The sequence below is a fragment of the Rhinopithecus bieti genome, unplaced genomic scaffold (genome assembly GCF_001698545.2).
Source record: "Rhinopithecus bieti isolate Rb0 unplaced genomic scaffold, ASM169854v2 scaffold_38733, whole genome shotgun sequence".
Lineage (NCBI taxonomy): Eukaryota > Metazoa > Chordata > Mammalia > Primates > Cercopithecidae > Rhinopithecus > Rhinopithecus bieti.
In genome coordinates this window covers 658,902-683,791 of record NW_016816152.1, presented here as the reverse complement: position 1 = coordinate 683,791, position 24,890 = coordinate 658,902, and the positions used below count along the sequence as shown (strand labels likewise).

Below are 24,890 nucleotides of genomic sequence, written 5' to 3'. Positions count from 1 at the left end.
CAACATGGAACATGTATACATATGTAACAAACCTGCACGTTGTGCACGTGTACCCTAGAACTTAAAGGATAATAATAATAACATTAAATTACATAAAGATACAACAGTGTAGACTATCAAAAATGAAACACAAAGAGAAGTAGAGACCGAAACACAAAGAAAAATACAAAGCATTATGAACTGTGGGACAATTGCAAGCAGGCTCTCAAAAATGTAACTGTAGTTCCCAAAAGAAAAGAGACTGTAGAGGAGACTAGAAAAATTATTTAAATAAATAGGGGCCACAATTTCTCAAAATTCGATGAAATGTAAAAATCCACAGGTCCAAAATATTCAATGAATTTCAATCACGAGAAACATGAGGAAAAGCAAAACTCCACAGATCCACGAAACTCAATGAATTCCAAACACAAGAAACATGAAGAAAACTACACCAAAGCACATCATTATCAAGTTACTTAAAATTCATTATAAACAACCCATCTTAAATTAGTCAGAGGAAAAAAGACATGCTAAACATACAGAGGACAAAGATAAGAATGGCAGCCGACTTCTGGTCAGAGTTAATAAATGTGCATCATCAGTGAAAATAAGTTTTTAAAATGAAGGTGACACTTCCAGTCTTAACAAGATAGCATAGACTTGTCTCTTTCTGCTTTTCCCCATTAAGTACAACCCTAAATCCAGAAAATAATGCAAGAGACACCAAAGGAAAATTTTCAAAGGTGGAAAGGAGAGCACAGTCTGGGTAGGGATCCCAGCATGAGAAGAAGAGCACCACATAAGAGTGTTCTATAACCAGCCTCAGAAATGCCTGAAGCTGGGTAATTTATAAGAAAATAGGTTTAATTGGCTCAAGGCTCTGCAGGCTTTACAGGAAGCATAGTAGCATCTGTTTCTGAGGAGGCCTCAGGAAGCTTCCATTCATGGCAGAAGGCAAATGGGTAGCAGGTACATCATATGGTGAGAACTGAAGCAGGTAACAGAGAGAGTTCGGGGGGAGGGGTGCCACACACTTTTAAATGACCAAATTCCATGTGAACTTAGAGCGAGAGCTCACTTATCACCAAGGGGATGGCGCAAGCTAGCCATGAGGGATCTGCCCCATTTTCCAAACACCTTTGACCAGGCCCCACCTTCCACTTTAGGGATTACATTTCTTTGGTTTTTTTTTTTTTTTTTTTGAGACGGAGTCTTGCTCTGTTGCCCAGGCTGGAGTGCAGTGGCGTGATCTCGGCTCACTGCAAACTCCGCCTTCCGGGTTCACGCCATTCTCCTGCCTCAGCCTCCCGAGTAGCTGGGACTACAGGCACCCTCCACCTCGTCCGGCTAGTTTTTTGTGTTTTTTTAGTAGAGACGGGGTTTCACCATGGTCTCGACCTCGAAATCCGCCCGCCTCGGCCTCCCAAAGTGCTGGGATTACAGGCGTGAGCCACCGCACCCGGCCGGGATTACATTTCAACATGCAATTTGAAATCTCATGTCCAAACGATATCAGAAGGTGATCCAGGTGAGACATCTCACATCCACCAACATAGCAACACAAGGTGGTTGAGGTAGGCCTGTTTCTTCCCCTACTGAATACAAGCTTACCAACTACACCAGGTGAATCTAGCAGAACTGGCAAGGAGACTGAATGGGAAGCTCCACTGGCAATAAGCAGCCATTGGGAAGTACACTTCTTCCTCCTGGACCTGACACTTCTTCCCCAAACCAGAGGAACTCTGTAGCCAGGGTCATCAGCAATGGGAATTATGCCACAACAAATGTCCCAAGCTTGGGAAACACATTTTTCTTCTCCCACAAGTATAGGGAGTCAGCAAAAACAAGTACCCCACTTGGGAATGGCTCTTTGTTCCTGCAGGACAGAAACTCCCTTCCCCAACCTAGAGGCACCAGGTAGCCCAACCAGCAGTAACGTCCAGTAACTTCTCCTAAAGCAGCAAGGACCAGTAGGAGCCACAGTGGCACCAGATAAAATGAGCAGACCAAAATAGCACCAGGAAGACTGAAAATTAGGCTGTCATGAAACCATAGCTCGCTAAGTAGAATAGGGCTTATGTGCTAAACCAAAACATGGTGACTGACTGCTAAATGAAAATTTTAACAGAGTTCCCTAACATACATAGTAGCTTAACTGTTTCAAGACATTACTCATTATATCAAGCACCAGGAAAATCTAGTCTTAATAAGAAAACACAATCAAATAACATTTAATAGTGAGAAAAATCAGATGTTGAAGTTACCTGACTTGGATTTCAAAGCAACCCTTATGAAAATGTTTCAACAAGCAGTTACTAATTCTCTTAAACACAAAAAGAGTAATAAAAGCTCAGCAAATATTTACGTTGTAATAAAGAATGAAATGGAAATTGTAAGACTAAAAACAGCTCCAAGCAGGATAAATCTGAAGAAGCATCAAGACATATCATAATTAAATTTCTGAAAACTAAAAGCAATGAAATAAAATTAAACATAACCAGACAAAAACAACATATTGTCTATAAGGGAACACCAATTCGAATGGGAGCAGATTTCTCCTCTGAACTGATAGAGGTCAGCAGGCATTGACACAATATTTTTCCACTTCTGAAAAAACAAACATAAAACTCCTGTGAACTGTGAATTTTTTATCCAAGAAAACATATCCTTCAACAATGAAGACTAAATAAAACTATTCTCAGATGAATAAAAACTAAAAAAAAATTGTCACTAGCAGACTACCCTTAAAAAATGACAAAAGAAAATTCTTCAAACAAAAAAAAATGATGAAATAAATAATTTGGAGCATCTAGAATGAAGAAAGAATAACAGAAAGTTGAGAAATATGAGTAAACACAATAGACTACCCTTTCCCTCATGAATTTTCCAGATCATATGTGATGATTGAAACAAACATTATAGCACCATCTAACACTCAAAACAGTGATATTTTAAAATGGGAGGATAAAAGTACCTGAATCGATGTAAGGTTTGCATACTTTACTCAAAGTCACATAAGCCTATTGTAATACCCAAAGCAACTACCAAGAAAATCAACTACAAAGCAATACACTAAAAAATAAGATAAACAGATTAAGTGGGATTCAAAAAATGTTTTGGTCATTTACAGGAATTTCTGAGCAAGAAAAGACAAGGGAGGAATAAAGGAATAAGAAACAGAAAGCAAATAGTAAAATAGCAGACTTGAGCCCTAATACATCAATGTAAATGTAAATAGTCTACATATGCCAATTACAGGGTAAAGGAAAGTGGATAAAGGAGAGTAGATTAAAAAAACTTGACCCGAAACTAGATTCTGTTTAACAGGTTCTCACTTCAAATTCAATGACATAGGTAGGTTGAAGACAAAGATGGATGAAAAAAGATATATCATGTAAACATTAAAAAAAAAAGCAGGAGTGGCTATATCAGATAAAGTAGACTCAGAACAAAAAAAAATTGTTATAAACAAAGACAACCACCACAGAATGACAGCAGAAATAATCCACTGGGAAAGACATCATGATCCTAAATGTGTATGCACTAAACAATGGAGCCTCAAAGTACATGAAGCAGTAATTGATGGAGCTAAAAAGAAATACAGAAAAGTCTACAATAGTAGCTGGTGGACCTCAACACCTCTTGCTCCACAACTTGTAGAATTATTACACAGATAATTAGCATGAATATAGAAGATCTGAAAAAATTTATCAGTCAACATCAATTACTTAGCATATATAGAATACTCCATCCAACAAAAACAGAATATACCTTTTTTCTACACTCCAATGGAATATTCATCAGGATAGACAGTATCTTGAGTCATAAAACAAGCCTCAATATATTTAAAATAATTGAACCATACTTAGTATATTCTCTGACCATGATGGAATCAAACTAGAAATCAGTAACAGAAAGATTACAGGAAAATCACTGTATACTTATAAATTAAGTGACACAGTTCTAAATAACCAAAAAAAGAAATCTCAGTGAAACTATTAACAGTTAACACATAGCACTGAATGAAGGTAAAAGTGCAACTATCAAAACATGTGGGATGCAGCTAAAACAATGTTGAATGGTAATTTTATAATACTAAATCCTTACATTAGAATGAGGAGATATCTCAAATAAATAAGCTAAGGTCCTACTTGAAAATAAATAAATAAATAAATAAAAAGAAGAAGAAAAGGAAGAGCACAATAAACCCAAAAGAAACAGAAGGAAGGAAATAAAAATAAGAACAGAAACCAATGATGTTGAAAACATGAAAATAATAAAGCAAGGAAGGAAAAATCTGGTTCTTGAAAAAATAGCATTGATTAACTTCCAGTAAGACTGATAGAGACAGAAGGAGAAGGGGAGTACAAATCAACAAATCATCAACTGTAGGAATACTTCTAATTTCATTTAATAAGGCTAGTATTATCAAAAGCAGACAAAGATGGTCAAAAAAAGAAACAAAAACTACCAACCAACATCTCATACACTTAGACCCAAAATGCTTTAAAATATTAGCAAACCAAATACAGCAATGCCTGAAAAGAATTGTGCACCATGATTAAGTGGGATTTTCTCTAAATATGAAGGCTCCATCAACATTCACAAATCTATCAATGTATACTGCCATATTAATAGGTTAAAAGAAAATAATATAATATTAATTGGTGCAGAAAAGGATTTGAGAGGCTCTAACACCATTTCGTGGTAAAAAAAAAAAAAAAAAAAAAAAAAGAGCAAACTAGGAATTGAAGGGAACTTCCTAAAGTTTATGAAAAGAATCTGCAAAATTCCTACAGCTAACATCGATTTTAATGATGAAAAATAGGATGCTGTCCTTGAAGATTAGGAACAAGGCAATGATATCTGCTGTCATCACTTTTATTCAACAAAATACTGAAAGTTCTAGCCATTGGAATAGGGAAGGCAAAGAAAAAAAATGCAAACAGATGGGAAAGGGAGAAATAAAATTGTCACTACTGGTAGATAACATGATTTTTTACATAGAAAATCCAAAGAAATCTACTCCCCTACAAATAAACCTCCTAGAACTATGCAAATTCAACAGGGTCATAGGATACAAGATCAAAACATAAAATTCAATTGTATTTCTTTATAATAAAAACGAACATGTAGAACTGAGATTAAACACAGAAGACCAGTTACAACTGTTCTAAAGGAAATGAAATACTTAGGTACAAATCTAACAAAACATGTGTCTCTGTACCATGAAAATAGCAAGACTTTTTTAAATCAAACAGATCAATCACCAAATACTCATGAACCAATCACTTTGGACAGTTGGGAGCATACAACGAAAGTGAAGACTTGGCTTACTTTCTGAGAGCTTAGAATGTAAATAAGGAAATGAAATAAGCACAAATAAGAGAGATCCTACAATAGAATGGTGGTAGCATGGAATAAGAAAGGGAACTTGCAATTAGGAAACTGACAAGCATATTTGTAACCTTACATTTATTGCCAGTGCAGATTCGGTAAATCTTTAAAAATCTCTGAGCCACATATTCCTCATCCATAGAAGGGAGTTAATAAAAGCTTTTCACAGTGTTGTGAGGATTACATGAATAAACAATGTGAATATTTATTCTGAATTTAATGGAGGATTTAAATTGATTTTGGTAATTGAGTAAGACAGACATTTAGTTTCATCAGTATTCAGTGAAAGAATAGTTTCTGGAAGATTTCTTCTCATTGCATCTAATGTTTGAGCAGTTTATATTTTAGTGTTTTCTTTTCGTTTTTCTTTATGAGGCTTGGCTTTCCCCTTTATATTTCCTAGAAGTGACACCTCCTAGGAATAAGAAGTCTTGGCTATGTAAACAGTTTACTGAATTGTAGCTTGAAGCTGCAGCAAATAAAATTCAATCATGTTCAAAGGGATATTTGTCAATCATTGTTAGTCATAATTTTAAAATTCAAAAATCAGTCACTGTGAAGATACATGAAAGAAGACAAAGAATGTGCCCATTCTTTAAATATCCACAAACTAGTAAAAATTTTCTATAATTTCTCTGTTGTTTCCTTCTCCCTCCCTCAGATGTCCCTTGATATTTCTTAACATGTATAAATTTTGGAGGAGACAGTTTTGTGTTTACACACAAAACAATTATTACTTATGAATAAGTAGGTCACCTATTATGATATCCTGAAAGATATCAAGACAATGTGGGGTAAAGGAAGCCTTAGAGGTCTTAGAAGACAATAGTGGAACATGTACTAAGTCATTTAAATAGTTACAAACTTCCATTCCCTCCTGAGGTCCAAACAACCCCTTTTAATCTAATCTTATTTTTACAGTTTTCAAGGAGCACAAACTAATGTTTGCTTCTTGGCAAGATTCCCCTGCAAATATATTCCTTTCAACAGCAGAGCTATTGACACACCATAGGGTGTGCAGAAACTGACTCTGTCATAACTAGCCTCTGCTGGAGCATCAGGCACGAGGTCAGTCCATGGCAGCATACTCTCTACCTGGGAAAAGAGGTCCAAGTGAGGTCATTGCTGAGTCTACAGTCGCTTTTAAAGCCAGAATCATTTCGCATTTATGGTGCTTTGAAAATATTTAGTCCTGCCAACAGATCTATGACTTACAGCATTATTTGCATTTTCACAGGAAGATGATGTGTCTGAAGAACTTATCTAAAGACACATTGGGTAGTAATTGGTTGAGCCAGGATTTAAACCTCAGTGTCTTTGACTCTAAACGTTGTACCTTGGCCATTTCACTTGCCTGTCTGCCTTTAATGGTGATGTGTAAAGAATCTGTCTTTTGGTATCAACCTTGAGTTTGAATCCTGGCTTGTTCTCTTCTCAGATCCATGAGATTATATAATTAATCTCCCTTGATCTCACTTTTCTAATTTGCAAAAAAAGAAAAACAATTCAAGTTATCAGAAGGCTTACATAAATTAATGTGTGTTCAAATGCTTGATATAGAACCTGGTACGTAAGAGTTGCCTAACACATTTCCTTTCAAGAACTCTATTTTTCTTCTTCCAACCCTCTCTGCATAATGGGGTGAGCTTAGAGGCAGCTAACACCACTACCACTGCCCATTGTGCTAGCAAACCTGCCCCAAGCGGGAGGCTCATTAATTTCAAATCAAACCTTGCACACCTCTCTCTCAAACAACAGTAGTTCACTTGCTTACTCAGATTTGTTTCACTCTTACAGAGATGTGGCCCTCTTGTTGACAAGGACTGTGACTTCCTTCCTGTCTATTTTAGTGAAAGTGAGGGGTCTGCATGTCTGAGCAACCACCACAGCAACACCACAGGATTCAGAAACATTGGCTTGAAACTGTGACTTGTAAAAAACCAAATTTCTAGGAAACTAAAAATGAAGATTTCAATCTGCAATTCCAATTAAATTGTCATCAACTCTAATATCACCTTTCAAAGACACACAGGCATGCCTGAGTTAGTAATATTAGCCACAATATAATAATAAACAACGTTATGAATTTATTACATAAGCTTATGGATGATTCTATTTACAAACAAAATAAAGTTACTGTATTAGAATTCTTCAGAGAAATAGAAACAACAGTCCATGCGTGTCCGAAATTGGTGGGTTCTTGGTCTCACTGACTTCAAGAATGAAGCCGTGGACCCTCGCAGTGAGTGTTAAAGTTCTTAAAGATGGTGTGTCCAGAGTTTGTTCCTTGTGATGTTCGGACATGTTCCGAGTTTCTTCTTTATGGTGGGTTCATGGTCTCGCTGGCCTTAGGAGTGAAGCTGCAGACCTTCGCAGAGAGTGTTACAGCTCATAAAGGCAGAGCAGACCCAAAGAATGAGCATCAGCAAGATTTATTGCACAGAGCAAAATTACAAAGCTTCCACAGTGTGGAAGGAGACCCGAGCCAGTTGCCACTGCTGGCTCGGGCAGCCTGCTTATTCCCTTATCTGACCCCCACCTACATCCTGCTGATGGTCCATTTTACAGAGAGCTGATTGGTCCATTTTGACAGAGTGCTGATTGGTGTGTTTACAATCCCTGAGCTAGACACAGAGTGCTGATTGGTGTGTTTACAATCCTTTAGCTAGACACAGAGTGCTAGACAAAAAAGTTCTCCAAGTCCCAGCTAGGTTAGCTAGATACAGAGTACTGATTGGTGTATTTACAAACCTCGAGCTAGACATAGGGTGCTGATTGGTGTATTTACAATCCCTTAGCTAGACATAAAGGTTCTCCAAGTCCCCACTAGACTCAGGAACCCAGCTGGCCTCACTCAGTGGATCCCTCACCAGGGCTGCAGGCAGAGCTGCCCACCAGTCCTACCCCATGCTTCCACACTCCTCAGCCCCTGGATGGTTGATGGGACTCGGTGCCACGAAGCAGGTGGCGGTGCTCAGGGGGCGGTGCTCATCGGGGAGGCTCGGGCTGTGCGGGAGCCCATGGCGGCAGAGGGGAGGCTCAGGCATGGTGGGCTACAGCTCCTAAGCCCTTCCCTGGGGAGAGGCAGCTGAGGCCTAGCAAGAATTAGAGCACAGCGCAGGCGGGCCTGCACTGCTGGGGGACCCAGCACACCCTCTGCAGCTGCTGGCCTGGGTGCTAAGCCCTCACCACTCCCAGTACGGGGCCGCCAAGCTCACGCCCACCTGGAACTCACGCTGGCCTGCTGTGCCAGGCACAGCCCGGTTCCCGCAGGCTCCTCTCCCTCCACACCTACCCACAAGCAGAGGGAGCCGGCTGCGGCCTCGGCCAGCCCAAAGAGGGGCTCCCACAGTGCGGTGGCAGGCTGAAGGGCTCCTCAAGCGCTGCCGGAGTGGACGCCGAGGCCGAAGAGGTGCCGAGATCCAGGGCTGCTAGCATGTTGTCACCTCTCACATATATACACCTTATATAATTCTATTATATAGAATTATATATTTTATTCTTAACACCCATTTTATTTGGGTGCATAGTGTGGTTGTTTATACTTTCCAGTAGTACTGCTTCTAAAAGTAATCAAAAATTGCAAGTGAATTTGAGAAGTTTACAGAATACTTATTCATTGTTTTCTTAGTAAGTCAGCTTAATGTTTATTTTATATAGTTTTGTCACTGGGATAAAGGCTAAAGGTGTTGAGCTCACTTCTATGAGGACTTCAGTTTTAAACCTTGTTTTGCCTAAAACTAGCATTGTGATGCTTTCTAAAAGGGATATCTTATAAACCCTATTTCACAGCAGAATTTCCAAATCTGTGGAGACTACTACAAAATTGGACAAGGATTGGCAATTCTTTGTAAAGAATTTGTGAATTGTGTATAAATCTCTTCTAAGATTTAATACAAATTTATTTTAACCTAACAAAAAGAACGTTAATAATTTATTATAAATTCTATATATAAATATTATTGACTATATATTAGTAATATTTAGTACTATATATTGCTAATTAGTATTAATATTACTATTACTCTCTATATAGGATTATATACTCTATAGGACTATATATATTAGTAATATATAGTCCTATAGAGTACTATATAGTCAGTAATATTAATCTAGAATATATGGAATTATATATTATAATATATTTTTATATATTATATAATTATTAGACATATAATTATACAATATATAATTCTATATAATATTCTAGATTAATATTGCTGACCATATAGTACTCTGGATATGTTGTTAATTACCTCCTGGGAGAGAGAGAATTGGAGGCATAAGGGTAAGATTTCACTTCAGTTTCTCCACAAGTATCTAGGGCAGTGGTAATGGGAAGTGGACACATTTAGTTCGTCTTTTCAAATAATAAAATGAAAATGCCCACTTCAATAGTACAGGGCAGTACGTACTCTAGAGAGTAAACAAAGTGCATGACAGTAAATTTGGGTAATATAACAAGAGCAGCTGCTTTTATTTTGTTGTACTATTATCATAATTTAGAAAATTTATGACTACTACAGAGATGGGGAAAAGAACTCATGCTGTTAAAATGAGACTTCAACCAACATGTCAGGAAGAGATTCCACTTTTCCATTGTGAAATGGCCAAATTCTACTTTAGATTTATATAGAAAAAAAAAACCCTTATCCTTATACATATCTCAAAATACCATGTTGTACACAACAAATATACGCAATTTTTATTTGTCAATTTAAAGAAATGTAGTAAAAAGAAGAAGCTTACCATGCCTCTACTCTGTGTGTCTCAGCCCCACAGTGCAGAAAGCCAGATTTTCCACTGTGTCTCTTGCAGTTAGACCAAGGGTACACATCCTTTTCTATGTGCTTGTGGGAAAGTTTGAGGTTTGCCTGGCTCCAAATAGCTAATCCAAGGAAACATCTTCCATTCCTCACTTTTGGATATTTATCCAAAAGAAATTTGGAGGCTGCTGAAGCTGAGCAATTGGAAACACTTTCCAGAAAATAGTGTGTCACAGTGTTTGCATCAGCTCTTCTCCTGTCTAGAACTGTAAGGGTACACTGACTTGGTGGGTATATACAGTCACCATTTCTTGAGTGTTTTTCGTATGCTAGGCACTGTACTCGGTGTTTTGTAATCATTATCTCACTTAGTCTTTACAACAATCCTGTGAAGTCAGCACTGATATCCCGATTTACATATGAGAAACCTGATGCTCAGATAAGTGAAGGAGCCAGAATTTAAACTCAAGTCTGCCTTAGCGAACAGAGCACCCTTTACCACCACATTGTGGTGAACAGTTTTGTTAAGGGATTTGGCCCTTGACTGCATTTGAAATGACTCAATTTGGTGAGGAAAGCCAGGTTCATAGATTCCTAACCTTTAGCCATAGTGTTAATCCAAGTCCTTTTGAACCAGAGAAGTTATTACAGAAGCAACCACAGCCATGCTACTTTTGGAGTAGGGGCTGGTTCCCTCCACCAAATAGACAGCTTGTAGACTGTGCCCTGGGCCACAGAAAACCTGCAAGCCATGTGCTCCAAAGAAAAGCCAGACTGCTCAGGAGAAGTTATCTTTTCCAGATTGTACAAACTTGGGAGAGCTTGGCTTAGTCAGGTTAATGCAGTTTAACACAGAGGCAAAGTAGGAGGGGAAAGAAAGCAAAACTAATGAAGCTCGGCCTTTGATCTCTACTAATCAAGGCATTTCATGGGGCACTTTATGATCGTGTAGTATTCCGTTCCTAATGAAAATGGTTTAAGTATGATTTTACTGTAGAGATCTAAGAGGCATGCATCTAGGGAAGCAGGCCAGATATTAGGTAACTCAAGACCACTCAGGAAATCAAAACAAAGTTACAGCTCCATTAGCCAAGTGTAATGTTTTTAGAGGGAAGGCAAAGGGGCCCAGGTAGCCAGAAATTTTCCCTGCCTTCATTCTCCCTGGGGAAAATACCGAGTATATTGTACATTCTGGTGCATCCTAATCCCTATCTTAACCCTTATACAGACAGGGCTACAAGTCTTTTACCACCTTTGCACACTAGCACTCAGCTCTTTACCTTGTAATAATTTGCCTTTCCACTCTTGGCAGAATCTTATTTGCCAGATGGACACTTCATTGAGTGTACATGTTCTGGAAGGAAGGAAATGTCTTGTGGGATGTGTCTGATGGAAAACAAAGATGTCCAGTGTATTACTCTACATTTCAATAGCACTTCATATTTGCAAAGGGCTTTATCACAGTGTTTTATTAGTGACTGCACACAACAGCCCAATGAGAGAAAATGCTTTCACTGTGCAAACAAAACTGAAGCATATTCAGGCTAAGCATTTGCTCCAGCCCACACAGCAAAGATTAGAAATTTCAGACTCAAAGTTACATATTTTCAGAGCCTCACTTGCTTTAGCATCTCTGAGGTGGGAGCTATGACTATACAAGCCCAAATTGAAATGAAATCACAACTTTAGGCGGTGCTCTAAGTATCCATGCCAAATATCAATTTTTATAAGGTAAAATAAGTGCATTGTAATGGAAAGACCAGGAGAATAGTTTACCACCTTCTTCTATATTTGCATAATCCTACGTTTTGTGGTTCTCCCAGTTTATCTTCAGTGACTCCTCTCCATTCTCCTACTAACTTTGAACATTCCCTGAGGTCTAGTTTCTGTGTTTTTAATCCCACTCATCTCCCCAGCTTCAAATAACGTCACAATATTAATAAATCTCATATTACAAAATTGTTCTGTCTCTTCCAAATTGTTTTTGTCCATTTCTTTGTTGATGCACCACATATTTCTTGTATTTACCACATGCTTGGGGCATAGGACAAATAGGTAATTAAGTCTCAATACTTCCATTCATGTAGTTCTCAAGCTATCAAGACATGGTCATAGAAGACAGTGTTCCAATATCCCACGACAAATGTCATCATGATCTTGGCATGTCAGAGCAGAGAAGCAGAGAAGCACCTTGCCCTAACTGGGGCTTGGGAGTTAAAGAAGGAATCCTGAAGGAAACACACTTAATTCTCATTCTCATATTCTCAGTTTTTCTCTTAATTATTCATATATCTGGTTAATTATTTAGCACTTACTGTGTACAAGTCAGAAGTGAGAACACAAAACATTAAATATGACACTTATTTCTCACCTCAAGGATTTTAATATGCAAGCAAGAAGCATGCATATTTCTACAAATAGAGTGGTTTCTATATTGATATTTATCTTATCTTTATCTGTCTAAACATTTTTAATTCCTAGCTTTCAGTAAATGTTTTTGTTTATTTTTTATGGTTCTAGTAGAAAACCAGTTTTTATTAAGACAAGTTTCTTAATGAAAAGAGCTCTGTGTCCACTAGTTACTAAACATGTAGCTGCAAGAAAATCATAGGGTCACTTTGAATTTAGTTTATTTTTCCACAAATAGGAACTATGAATAGTATTAATACTATGAAGTGTATAAGAATCAAATTATAGGAATGCTGTTATAAGAAGCATTTTTCAATGGCCGGGCGCGGTGGCTCAAGCCTGTAATCCCAGCACTTTGGGAGGCCGAGACGGGCAGATCACGAGGTCAGGAGATCGAGACCATCCTGGCTAACACGGTGAAACCCCGTCTCTACTAAAATACAAAACTAGCCGGGCGAGGTGGCGGGCGCCTGTAGTCCCAGCTACTCGGGAGGCTGAGGCAGGAGAATGGCGTAAACCCGGGAGGCGGAGCTTGCAGTGAGCTGAGATCCGGCCACTGCACTCCAGCCCGGGCGACAGAGCGAGACTCCGCCTCAAAAAAAAAGAAAAAAAAAAGAAGCATTTTTCAAACTATAGCCTGTATGGATATAACTATGGATAATGGTTAGATTATTTTAATATTGTAATTATGCTAAATTTATTTTAAATTTAAAAAATATTTGCAAATACATGAATAAAAGTGTTATCAAATCCATTTCCAATAAGATTGACTATAAGATTTTTAATAATCTTGAATCTGTTTTCTTTGCTGCAAATCATTTGTACAGTGTAGGAAGTGCTGTAAAAGGCACTGATAATTAGAATTTTAATCTTACAAGAAAAGAATCTAAAAATCAACTAACATCTACTTCTTTTTGTAGTAAGATATTTGGGACTTAAAGTGATTTAGTATCTTTCGTAGAGTCTCAGAACTAATTAAACATAGATGTGAAATTAGAGCCCACATCAGCTGAGTTCTCATGAATCGTATTTTATTTGTTGAATTGAATTGATTGCTTACTGGAGGCAAATTACTTAGGTCCTATTAGGCCAAAGCAAACAAGATCCCATCCATGTAATGTGTGATACAATGGGGTTTGTTTCTGTGCTTTTCTGTTTTACTTAGCTCCATATAATACACGAAATGGAGTGAGAAGCATGTTGGTATCAATAATAAAGTACTGTCACGGGGCAAGCATGGGAATGCATAATGCTTTATGAAGTTCCAGAGGCTTGGACTGATTATCCTAAGAGCTCTATCCACTGCCATGCCCCTCAACTCCCAAGGACCAATGTGAAATGAGTCTCTCTTCAGCAATGAAGAGGGGAGGCATTTATTCACCTGCTCCCATTTCTCATTGGCCAGGTGTTGCCACGTGGGAGATAATTCACTCACACTTCCAGATACAATTCCTGGTAGGTACCAGTAGAGTAACCACCCCATAATGTCAGAGAGTGTTCAGGGCAGAAAGTAAGAGATGTACATCATAGCTGAGGTAGGTACTGCCAGACTACGCCTAAACCAACCTGATACTGAGGTAACAGGTGGAGTAAGGCTATGCCAAGAGAGATGAGGGGATGCAAAAGAAGTCAGACCTTACTATGTATCATATATTCTTTGCAACACTAATATAGTAGTTATTATGCATCATATATTTTTCTTTTTTTTTCTTCTTTTTTTTTTTTTTTTTTTTTCTTTGAGACGGAGTTTCACTCGTGTTGCCCAGGCTGGAGTGCAAAGGCCCGATCTTGGCTCACCACAACCTCCCCCTCCCAGGTTCAAGCAATCCCCCTGCCTCAGCCTCCCAAGTAGCTGGGATTACAGGCATGTACCACTGTGCCCAGCTAATTTCTGTATTTTTAGTAGAGATGAGGTTTCCTCATGTTGGTCAAGCTGGTCTCAAACTCCCAACCTCAGGTGATTCGCCTGCCTCGGCCTCCCAAAGTGCTGGGATTACAGGTGTGAACCACTGCACCTGGCCGCATCATATATTTTTCTACATATGCACACTAACATAATACTATGCATCATACATTCTTCTCTACAAACACTAACATAGTACTTACTGTGTATGATACCTTCTTCTTAGTGCTTTCCACATGCTATCATTAAAACTTGACAGTAACTTATGACGTAGACACTAGTTCTATGTCTCTTTTGTAGATGAGAAAACTGAGACAGATGGTTCAGTTGTTTGAGTTCACACATTTAGTAAATGCTGTAGCTGGGAATTAAATTCACACATCCTGGTTCCAAACACTATACTTAGACTATACTGAACTAGGTAGTGCTTGGGAGGTGAGTAAAGGAGAGAAATGTTTTCACTTATAAACCAGCATAAAAAGAGTAACTTTGAAAGATACACCTGACTGTCATTTTATGAATGCAGAAAGTTTAGTGTAATAGTTCAGTGACTAAATTTTCAGGTCAAACAGGCCTGAATATTAGTTCACTCTCTCAACTTTCTTCTAGCTACTTTGCACAAAATACTCAACCTTTTTAAACCTCAATTCCTTCTTCTATACAATGGGTCATATTTATTTCATAGGGCTATTGTGAGAAGTAAGTATATTTAAATTGCTTAGATTACTCAGTAAGTCCTCTAGAAATAAATGGTAGCTTAAAAGTGTATATTTTATAGAACATTTATTATTACACATGTCTCTTCTGCTTTTGAAAGACCTTTTAAACAAATATAAAAGAATGAAGCTTAGTGCTGGCAGCATATGGCTCAGAATGAGGCAGGAAACTTATTTATTTATATACTTGCTTTTCAGTTAAAAATTCTTTAAAATGTTTGCCCTGCCCTTGGCCAACATTAAAAAGCAAACAATTCTAACATTGGATAGTGCTGAGTTCTCTGAATTAAAATCCAGAGGCTGCAGTATGTATAGATCCCTGGAGCTCCATCATTACTAACCTGCGAGGTATATTTGTTTTTAATTTGTAAAATCACTGAGCCTTACTTTATGCCTTTTTGTTTATTTATTTATTTTTGAAACAGAGTCTTGCTCTGTCACCCAGGCTGGGCTGGAGTGCAGTGTGGTGCGATCTCAGCTCACTGCAACCTCCATCTTCAGGAGTGAAGCAATTCTCCTGTCTCAGCCTCCTGAGTAGCTGGGATCACAGGGGCCTGCCACCACGCCCAGCTAATTTTTGTATTTCAGTAGAGATGGGGTTTCACCATGTTGGCCAGGCTGGTCTCGAACTGCTGACCTCAAGTGATCAGCCCGCCTTGACCTCCTGAAATTGATATAATAATTATATTTATTTAGCAAGATTTTCCCGAAAACCAAATGATGTTATATAAGTGCCCGACTGGCCTACAGTAGATGCTCACCGAATGATAATGTAGTTACCCTGTGATGATGAAAAAGACCATTTGGTGGAAAGGAAAATATGAGATCAAAATTCTGTCTGAAGGAGAAAAGATATCTCTTGCTACAATTTTGCTTTTCTTCACCCTTACTTGCCTCTTTATCCTCTTAGTATTTCTAGGGATACCTCTCTGTATATAAAAGTAGAAACTTTGTTCTTCACCCAATAAAATGGCAAATAGCAAAACACAATGGGGCTAGTTCATGGTGGAATGGCTAGTGTTGGATTGGATAGATTGGCAAATAATGATAGGGCAATGAAAATTGGATTGGCAGAATACAAATTTTGGAGGATAATTTTTAGGTTACCTTATTTAGGAAGATAGAGTAGAACAGAACCACATTTTATTGGTGGGTAATAGGATAGGAAAGACAGGTTTTTCTGAGTGAAGGCCAGACATACATACTATTTTTCCAGGAGATTCAGATGGAATGCATTTGGCCTCACAGTTGCTTCTTGGGTACTATATCTGCAAACTTTGCTAATTTAGGCAACATTTCACGTAGCTGAGGAACTTGGGAATGAGAACTTGGTCATATATAAGGCCACGACTATGTATCCTTTGTTTGGGTCTTTGTTCGATATTTGGCCAAGGCCAACATTGGACAGGTGCCTGGCTGCCTTTTGGGAGATGATTGGATCCAGAGCACAACATCTCTTTGACATGGGGTTGTGAATGAAACTTCCTGGCATTTGTCACTGTCTATATTCATTTGGTACATGCTGCAGATTGGTTCTTGGATTTGGAAATAAAGTAGCATTACCCAAATTTCCGATAGGCATTAATTTAGTGATATTAACAGAAATAACCTATTTCATAGTTCAGGACAAAGACCTGTCCCCCAATAATTTCTGGGAAAGCCTGGAGGAAGGGGGTGTCTCATCTCTGTTATAATCTTCTCATGACTCATGCACTTTCATGATAAACGCCCCTCATCTTCCACTAGATGCCCTGCCAATGCAGTTACCACTTTAGGGTGGTAGGTCACACTGTTTGTTGCTTGTGACTTCTGAGAAAGCCTGGTTACGTTACCGTATCAAGAATACAGCTTCCCAGTGCTCCCAAAGTTGTGTCATCCTGGAGATTCCAAAATGATATTTTGCTCCATTAAGTCTTCCAGCACAATATAGATATTTAATGGCTGGAAAAATCATCTCCTCTATGCAGAAAAGAAGTAAATGTCCCCTCCCCTACCAAGAGGCAGGTGTATTCTGGGGCACTGTAAGTGACCCTAGCAGTGTGTTCACATGATCCTATATCTTGTAATATTGACAATCAGTATTACAAGAGATCTTTTAAAGATTCTTATGCTTCAGATCTCTGCTTACATGTCCCTTTCTCAGGAAAGTCTTACAGGGCCACTCTACCTAAAGTAAATCCCCATCTCCAACTTTCTCTCTCAGCATCAATCACTTGGCACTACTTATAATCATTTAATTAATACATATTTACTTGCACTTTTGTCTGAATTCTTCAGCACAATATAGATACTTAATGGCAACTACAAAGTTCTCAATACATATTCATACATTCCCATCAAATGACATTATAAATATAGCCATAGAAATCTGTAAAGGAAACATGCAGATAACAGCTTTAAACCTGTGTTCTATTACTAGACCACACTAGCTATGGAATTTTTTTGGAAATAGATGGATAAATAAGTAGATAATCTGTTGAATAAATTCATGTTTGAATGAATGAAATCATGAGCTGAAGATAACTCTTGGGAGCAAAGTCAGGAGGACTGGATTGGATATGAAGATAGGCAAGTGTTACCTAGGACACAAAATTGAAGGAGACACTCACTCTCAGTTCCTGCAAGGTTCTTGTAATGTTTCATATACCAAGTCTGCTCTTGGATGAACTTAAGAGGAACCCTCCTTAGATTTTCAACCCTGGCTGCTTCATTCACCTTATCCTACCCTGGGTTCTGAAGTATAATCCCTCAGCAGAGGCAGAGGTACTACCTTGCTTTTATGACTATTGATCAGGGTGGGTATAAATTATGGTGGCCTAAAGGTTCAGAATTAGCATGAACATCTTCATCTTCAACTAATCACGCTTAATTGGCTTGGGCCCTGATAACATCTAGGCCAGGAGTTCTCAATCTTCAATGTGTGTACAGAATCATACAGCATGCTAGTTTAAAAGGGCGCATTACCTTCCCTCACTTGGGGGTTCTGATTCAGCAGTTCTCATAGAACATTTAGGAACTCAACTGTTCTTGTGCTTCCAGATGTCAGCTGCTTGTCCTCTATCCAATTCTACGTGAAAATACAACAGAAACTTATGGCAGAGAATTACTGTGTAGTTACCAAGTCCCATTTTATTTTCCCTCTAGAAACACAGACCACATTTCCCTCTGGCCTTGAAATCAGTTGACTATGGAACTGATCTCTGGACAGGAGTGATCAATGTCACACCCAGGCCAGGCCCATAAGAAGACTCAGGCAATCCTCTATGCCCTCAACCTTCTCTGATTTATCAGCCAGATGCAGATCATGCAGAAGACAATCTGAGAACATAGGAGACAAGGGAATTACTCAGTGCAAGGAGCTTGTACCTCTAAGTGACTGCCTGGGGCAGTTGCCCTGGCTCCAACATGCTCTGATCCAAAAAGTAAGTGAAAAAATTAGACATAATTGTATTGAGGTATGAGAGTATGTGTTCAACAGTTAGTGTGACCTCCTACGACTAAAACAAAATTTACTTTTTCCTTGTGACCAAGGTAAAAATGTAGTACTTGGTATTTGGGATGCCGTGTTAAAGTTTGACTTTGTATTTAGTGTTTTCTCACTGTCCTAAAATTCAGATTTGATGACCCAAGAGACATGTCAGACAAATATGAGGCTAAAACCTTGGGATCTGGAATCAGACTTCTTGAATTTGCATCCCAAATCCAGTGCTTACTAGCTGTGTGTTTTTGAGACAGTTGCGTAACCTCTTTGAATGTACTTTCCCACTCATTTATAAAATAAAGGGAATAATAACACTCTGTAAATAGTAATAATCAAATGGTAGCTATTATTACTGTTCTTATTATTGCTCTTATCAATATAATTAGTAGTAGTATTTAACCGTTAGTAATATTAGTAGCCAATACATAAAATAACTAATATATTAATGATATAAATTGTTTATGATATAATTATAGTTATATACAAATAATGACCCATTATTGGTGTTACTAATATATTACTAATTGGATTAGTAATATATATTACTAACTGGCATTAGTAATATATATTGCTAACATACTACAAATTAGTAATATATATTGCTAATTTGCATTAGTAATATATTAGTGTTATAAATATTTGTAGTAATATATGTACTAATGTTTATGTATTAGTAATAAATACCACTAAATGTTTATATTGCTGATACTAGTAAAATTGGAGAAGTTTTATGTATTTTTTTCAGTTACATTTTTAGGTTTTACAAATCCAGAATTTTTATCCCATCCGATTATTAATGTATGACAATATTTATGCCAATAATTATGACAATAAGATTATCTGATAGCATTTTCTTAAAGAGTGAATCTTTTACCTGAGCATACATGTGATTCTATCGAGACACTGCGAGGATACTAGTGACTGACCCATGGGCACACACAGGTGTTTCATGTTCTTGCTTTCTACTTCTGATAACAGATCATGAAGCTATGTCATGACATGCCCTCTAGGCTTTTGGTAGCTGATATTTTCAAATATCAGAGTTTTGTATTCACCCTCAGATTTCAACAGATTTCAGCAAGATATCAAGTCAGCTCCAACAAATGTGGAAAAACAGTCTTTACTAATAGTATTGCAAAAGTTACAGTGCTTCCTCCTATGAAAAATTTGTCTTAAAGAAGTTTCTTCCTTTAAAGAACTCAAGGAAAGAGAACGTCCTTCCCACACATCAGAGAAAGACTATCTCTATGTTGATACGTATTACCCTAAATACGTATATGTGTACATAAAATAGTTATAATTTAATAGTTAGCAAGTACATATTTAACTGCTTTATTGAGGTATAAGTGACACGCATTAAAGTACACATATGTGAAGTGTACAATTTTTAAAATTTTGACATATGCATATACCTATGTGTTCCATTACCACAATCAAGATTATAAGTATATCCATCACCCCCAAAATTTCTTTGTGATCCTTTACAGTCCCTCGCCCTTCCCCTCCCCAGGAACCACTGATCTGCTTTCTGTCACTATAGATTAGCTGGCATTTTTCTAGAATTTTATACAAATGGAAACATACAGTATGGACTCTTTTTGGCCTGATTTCTTTCCTAGCATATTGAGATATACCCAAGGTGTTATATGTGTAAAGCGTTCATTCTTTTTACTGTTGAGCAATATTCATTCCATATATGTACAATTTGATTATTCACTTACCTGTTGATGGACATTTGAATCATTTCCAGTTTTTGGCTACAACAAAATAAACTGTTAGGTATGTTCATGCAAATGTCTTGGTATGAACAAATACTTTTCTTTTAGTAAATACCTAGGAATGGAATGGCTGGATCATATGAGAAGTGTTTATTTGAGTTTTTAAGAAACTGTCAAACTGTTTTCCAAAGTGGCTCTACCATGTTACATTCCCACAGTGTATAAGTGTTCAAGGTTTGCACATCCTCATCAACACTTAGTATGATCAGTCTTTTTCTTTTAGTTATTCTAGTAGGTGTGTCGTGGTAGCACATTGTGGCTTAACTTTCTGGTTCTTTGATAACCAGTGATGCTGGGCATCTTTAAAGGTGCTTCCTGCCATTAGTACATCTTGGGTCAGCTTTCTGTTCAAATGTTTTGCCTATTTTTTATTGGATTATTTGTTCTCAATTTTGAGTTCAGGGAGTTCTTTAAATATACTGGATATAACCCTTTATCAGATATGTGATTTGCTAATATTTTTTCTTCTGGTCTGTGGCATTTCTTTATCTTTTCCTAAAATTTGTAAGGAAGAGTTGAAACTAATCCTTTAAGAAAACAGGACAATGGAGTACAGTGAAATTAGTTGTTTACAATATAAAGTAAAACAACAATTGTGCTTCTAAAACATGTCATGTTAATCCACGTGTGATTGTCATAAGGTTTAGTGGCACCTTGCTTAATGGCCTTTGATGGCATAGGTACCTCTTCTCCTTGACAGTCCTATAATTAATTTTAACTGGCTCCAGCCTGCCTTTTCTGCCTTTTAACACAATTAACCCTTCATTGCTACCAGAGTACTCTTTGAAATATATATGTAAATCTTATCATGTGATTGTTTTTTCTGCCTCTGATAGACAAAAGGTAAGCCCTTCATTGGCTGCCCAGTGTGGCCACCACGTCCCAGGATGGCTCAAAACCGCAAGGTGTGATACACAGAGCACAAGAACATGCATGTGACTGAGACGTTGTCCCTGCCCCAAGCATCTCACAGACCCGTGACAAAGGCAAATACAAACAAATGCGAAGTGTCTCTGGTAGAAGTAAACCAAAGAGGTGTGGAGTCTATCCACACCACAGAGTGGACAGGATAATGGGCTTTAGTGTATAAATACATTCAAACCCTGGCTATGCAACTCACTCGCTGTAAATCTGGGTAAGTCATTTCGTATCTTTGTACTTCAGTTTCCTTTCCTATGTAATGGAGATAATGAGATTTAACTCAAAGAATTGTTATGTAATAAAGAGACAATGCATGTAAAACTTAGTATATATACTATCAAGATATCAAATTATAAATTATCTTCATTGCCCAGAAGACTATAAAAGTAGAGCTGGTGTGAGGAGTTGGGATCAAATATTTAGTACTGCTCTAATTATGATTGCTAACGTTATTATGCAGAACGTTTTGTTTGCTATGAATGTTACATGTATTGTTATTCCTATTAATAAATGAAGAAAATGAGGAAGAAAGGTTACAATCAAAAGTATCCACATTTATACACCTCAAATAGGGATTTTAACAAAGGCCTTCTGTCTGGAATTACATTTGTTGAATTATCTTTTCAATCTATTTATTGCCTATCTGGTTAACCCTATAAGGGTTTCTCAACATTGTCAATATTGACATTTTGAACCAGATAATTCTTTGTCGTGTGGGGGCTGTCCTGTGCCTGGTAGGATGTTTGGCAGTGAAACGGGAAAGGTTCCCTTGTCCCCTTCGCAGAGTATGCGATGGGGGTGTGGCTCGCTTCTTCAGTGTCCCCCTGCTCAAACCTCTAGGGGAGCATACAGACGGGCAGGCTGTGGGGCTCTGACCCCACGGCAGTGTCTGGGAGTGAATGTTTATCGCTCCTGAAACCCCAGTGGGCATGTGTTACAGGGTGCTCTTTTACTTTGCCGACTATAGGCAAAGTAAACCTGTTAACCAGCTCAATTAGACCCTCTACCTTGTCGCAAGGGCAGAGGGCTTTCGATATCCCGGGTTCTTACCTTGGTGTACCAGAAGAATCTGATCACACGTGGACTTGGAGAATGAGTTTAAAGTTTTACTGAGTGGAAATAGCTCTCAGCAGATGGAGGAGTCATAAGGGTGATGGTCTTCCCCTGGAGTTGGGCTGCTCCGTGGCCCCAGCTCTCCTCCAACTGCCCCGCCAAACTGCGCCTTGTCCCGCCAGCTGATGGCCTGCCGGGGCTCCAGTGTCTGTCTGTCTGTGTGCTGTTGCACCGGGGTGTTCCCTCCGTGTCCTCTCGCCGTCCAGTAGCTTCTGTCCCTGCCTTGCTAGGGTCTCGGGTTTTTACAGGCCCAGGATGGGGGCGTGACGGGCCAGGGTGGTCTTGTAAAATACAGCATTTGGGCACGAAGGCAGAAGTGCCTGTCCTGGCCTAGGTCTGTGGGGGTAGAGCCCTAGACAGGAACCACGTTCTCCTTTACGCAGCACTTCCTTCCCCACTTCCATATCATTTAAAGGGACCACACTCTTCCCTTCCCAGCACTTCCGTATCAACAGCATCCCTGGCCTCTTCCCAGGAAATGCCAGTAGCACCTTCACTCCCAGCTGTGACAACCGAAACTATTTGTGGTCATTGCCAGATGTTTTCAAGGGGTTAAAATCACCCCTGTTGAGAACCACTATGGTAGACAGAACTACCACCGCAGATGGAGACAGAGTTTTGACCTCCATGTTATCTGAGTTCCTATCACTATATCAAAACAAACAGCTAATACAATCCTATCTATTCTGGGATCTTGTGAAGTCATAATTTTGTAATCTACCCTACTCCTATAATGCAGGAGAGCCTGAACTTTGACTCCCACTTAAAAAGTAGAATTTTGGCCAGGCACAGTGGCTTATGCCCAGCACTTTGGGAGGCCGAGGCAGGCAGATCACCTGAGGTCAGGAGTTCCAGACCAGCCTGAACAACATGGAGAAACCTCGTCTCTACTAAAAATACAAAATTAGCCAGGTGTGGTGGTGCATGCCTGTAATCCCAGCTACTCGGGAGGTTGAAGCAGGAGAATCACGTGAACCTGGAAGGTGGAGGTTGCAGTGAGCCGAGGTGACACCATTGCACTCCAACCTGGGCAACAAAAGCAAAACTCCGTCTCCAAAAAAAAAAGTCGAATTTTGCAGGTGATTGTCTCCATGGGGCATTCAGGGTCTTTAGTGACTGTCTTCTAAAGCAAGAGAATACCTTTGGGACACCTTCCTGGCTTCGTGCCTCTGTAATACTTTCAAGCTGTTGTATACATGGGGTCAATACATTAAAGTCAGGAAAAAGAAAGCCCTTCAGGGAGCTGAAAGTAGGTCCCTAGATCTCGGTGGGAGATCTCTGCCAAACAAGTCAGAACTGCAGCTTCTCTTGGCCCCTGGTGTGACAGAACTTGCAAATGTTATTAAAACACGTCTTCTAGGGTCTGGAGGAAGGTGAAAAATGAGACATTTGTCATAAAAATTGCCAATGGGTCAACCTGGACCTTGTAGAATTGACTCTGTTACATAGACACATCCTGTTGAACACTTGTTATTTTTTTAATGGCCCCAAAGCCTTGTATTAGCTCATATTCCATCATAAATTCAGTGCTTTGTGAAAAAAAGACCTTTGGATTTGAAAATAAAGGAAGTGCATCGTTAGGACTGCAGCAGTCTGCTTCTTGAGGAATGGTAGCGACTAAATGGAAAGCTAGGGATTTTTTCTTTTCCTGCTAATTATTCTCTGAAAATAATGTTTTGGTGCTAAAAAGGACTCAGGTGATGAGAATAGTAGGACTTGCTGTGTAAGCTTGAGAATGGCTCCTCCCCTTCTGCCTCGCACTTTCCTCACTTGTAATGTAAAAGAGAAGAGACAGTATTTGAGGACCTCTCAGCAAATCTACTTTGCAATACTGTGATTAGAACTTGAGTTTCCTGACTTGACCATTAAATGCTTTCCCATGGAAAATAATGGAATCCTCAGTTAATCCTCCTGAGAAAAGAAACTCAGTCCACTAAACTTCTAAGATTCTCACAGATTTTTTTCCTTGTATACCAATAATTTAAAGGAGAAATTCTAAGAACAAATGAGAAGGTTCTGAGTTATATCCACAACTCACTCCAAAGCAAATACCCTGATATGCTTAGTGTTGGTGAGGGCTCCTTTTGCTCAAGATAATGACGATTCCTTGTCTTCATGGAACTTACATGTTGCATGAATCCTCTAAGCTGGAAAATTTAATTAAACAGAGAGAGGGAGAGGGAATAAGGAAGACAGGAAGAGAGGGTGGGAAAAAGAAAGAGAAAACATAATTGTCTTAAATCATTATTTTTCTCTAATTTTCTCTTCTGTAAAAAATAAGTTAAAAGTGGTATGTGGGCCGGGGACGGTGGCTCAAGCCTGTAATCCTAGCACTTTGGGAGGCCGAGACGGGCGGATCACGAGGTCAGGAGATCGAGACCATCCTGGCTAACACGGTGAAACCCCGTCTCTACTAAACAAATA

The 24,890-nt window shown here is 38.7% G+C and overlaps 1 pseudogene; it reads right to left on the bottom strand.

Moving 5' to 3' along the window:
- LOC108516803 (60S ribosomal protein L35a pseudogene) overlaps positions 1-8,426 on the bottom strand; it is a 49,720-nt pseudogene extending 41,294 nt beyond the window's left edge.
- Between the last annotated feature and the right edge of the window lie 16,464 nt (positions 8,427-24,890).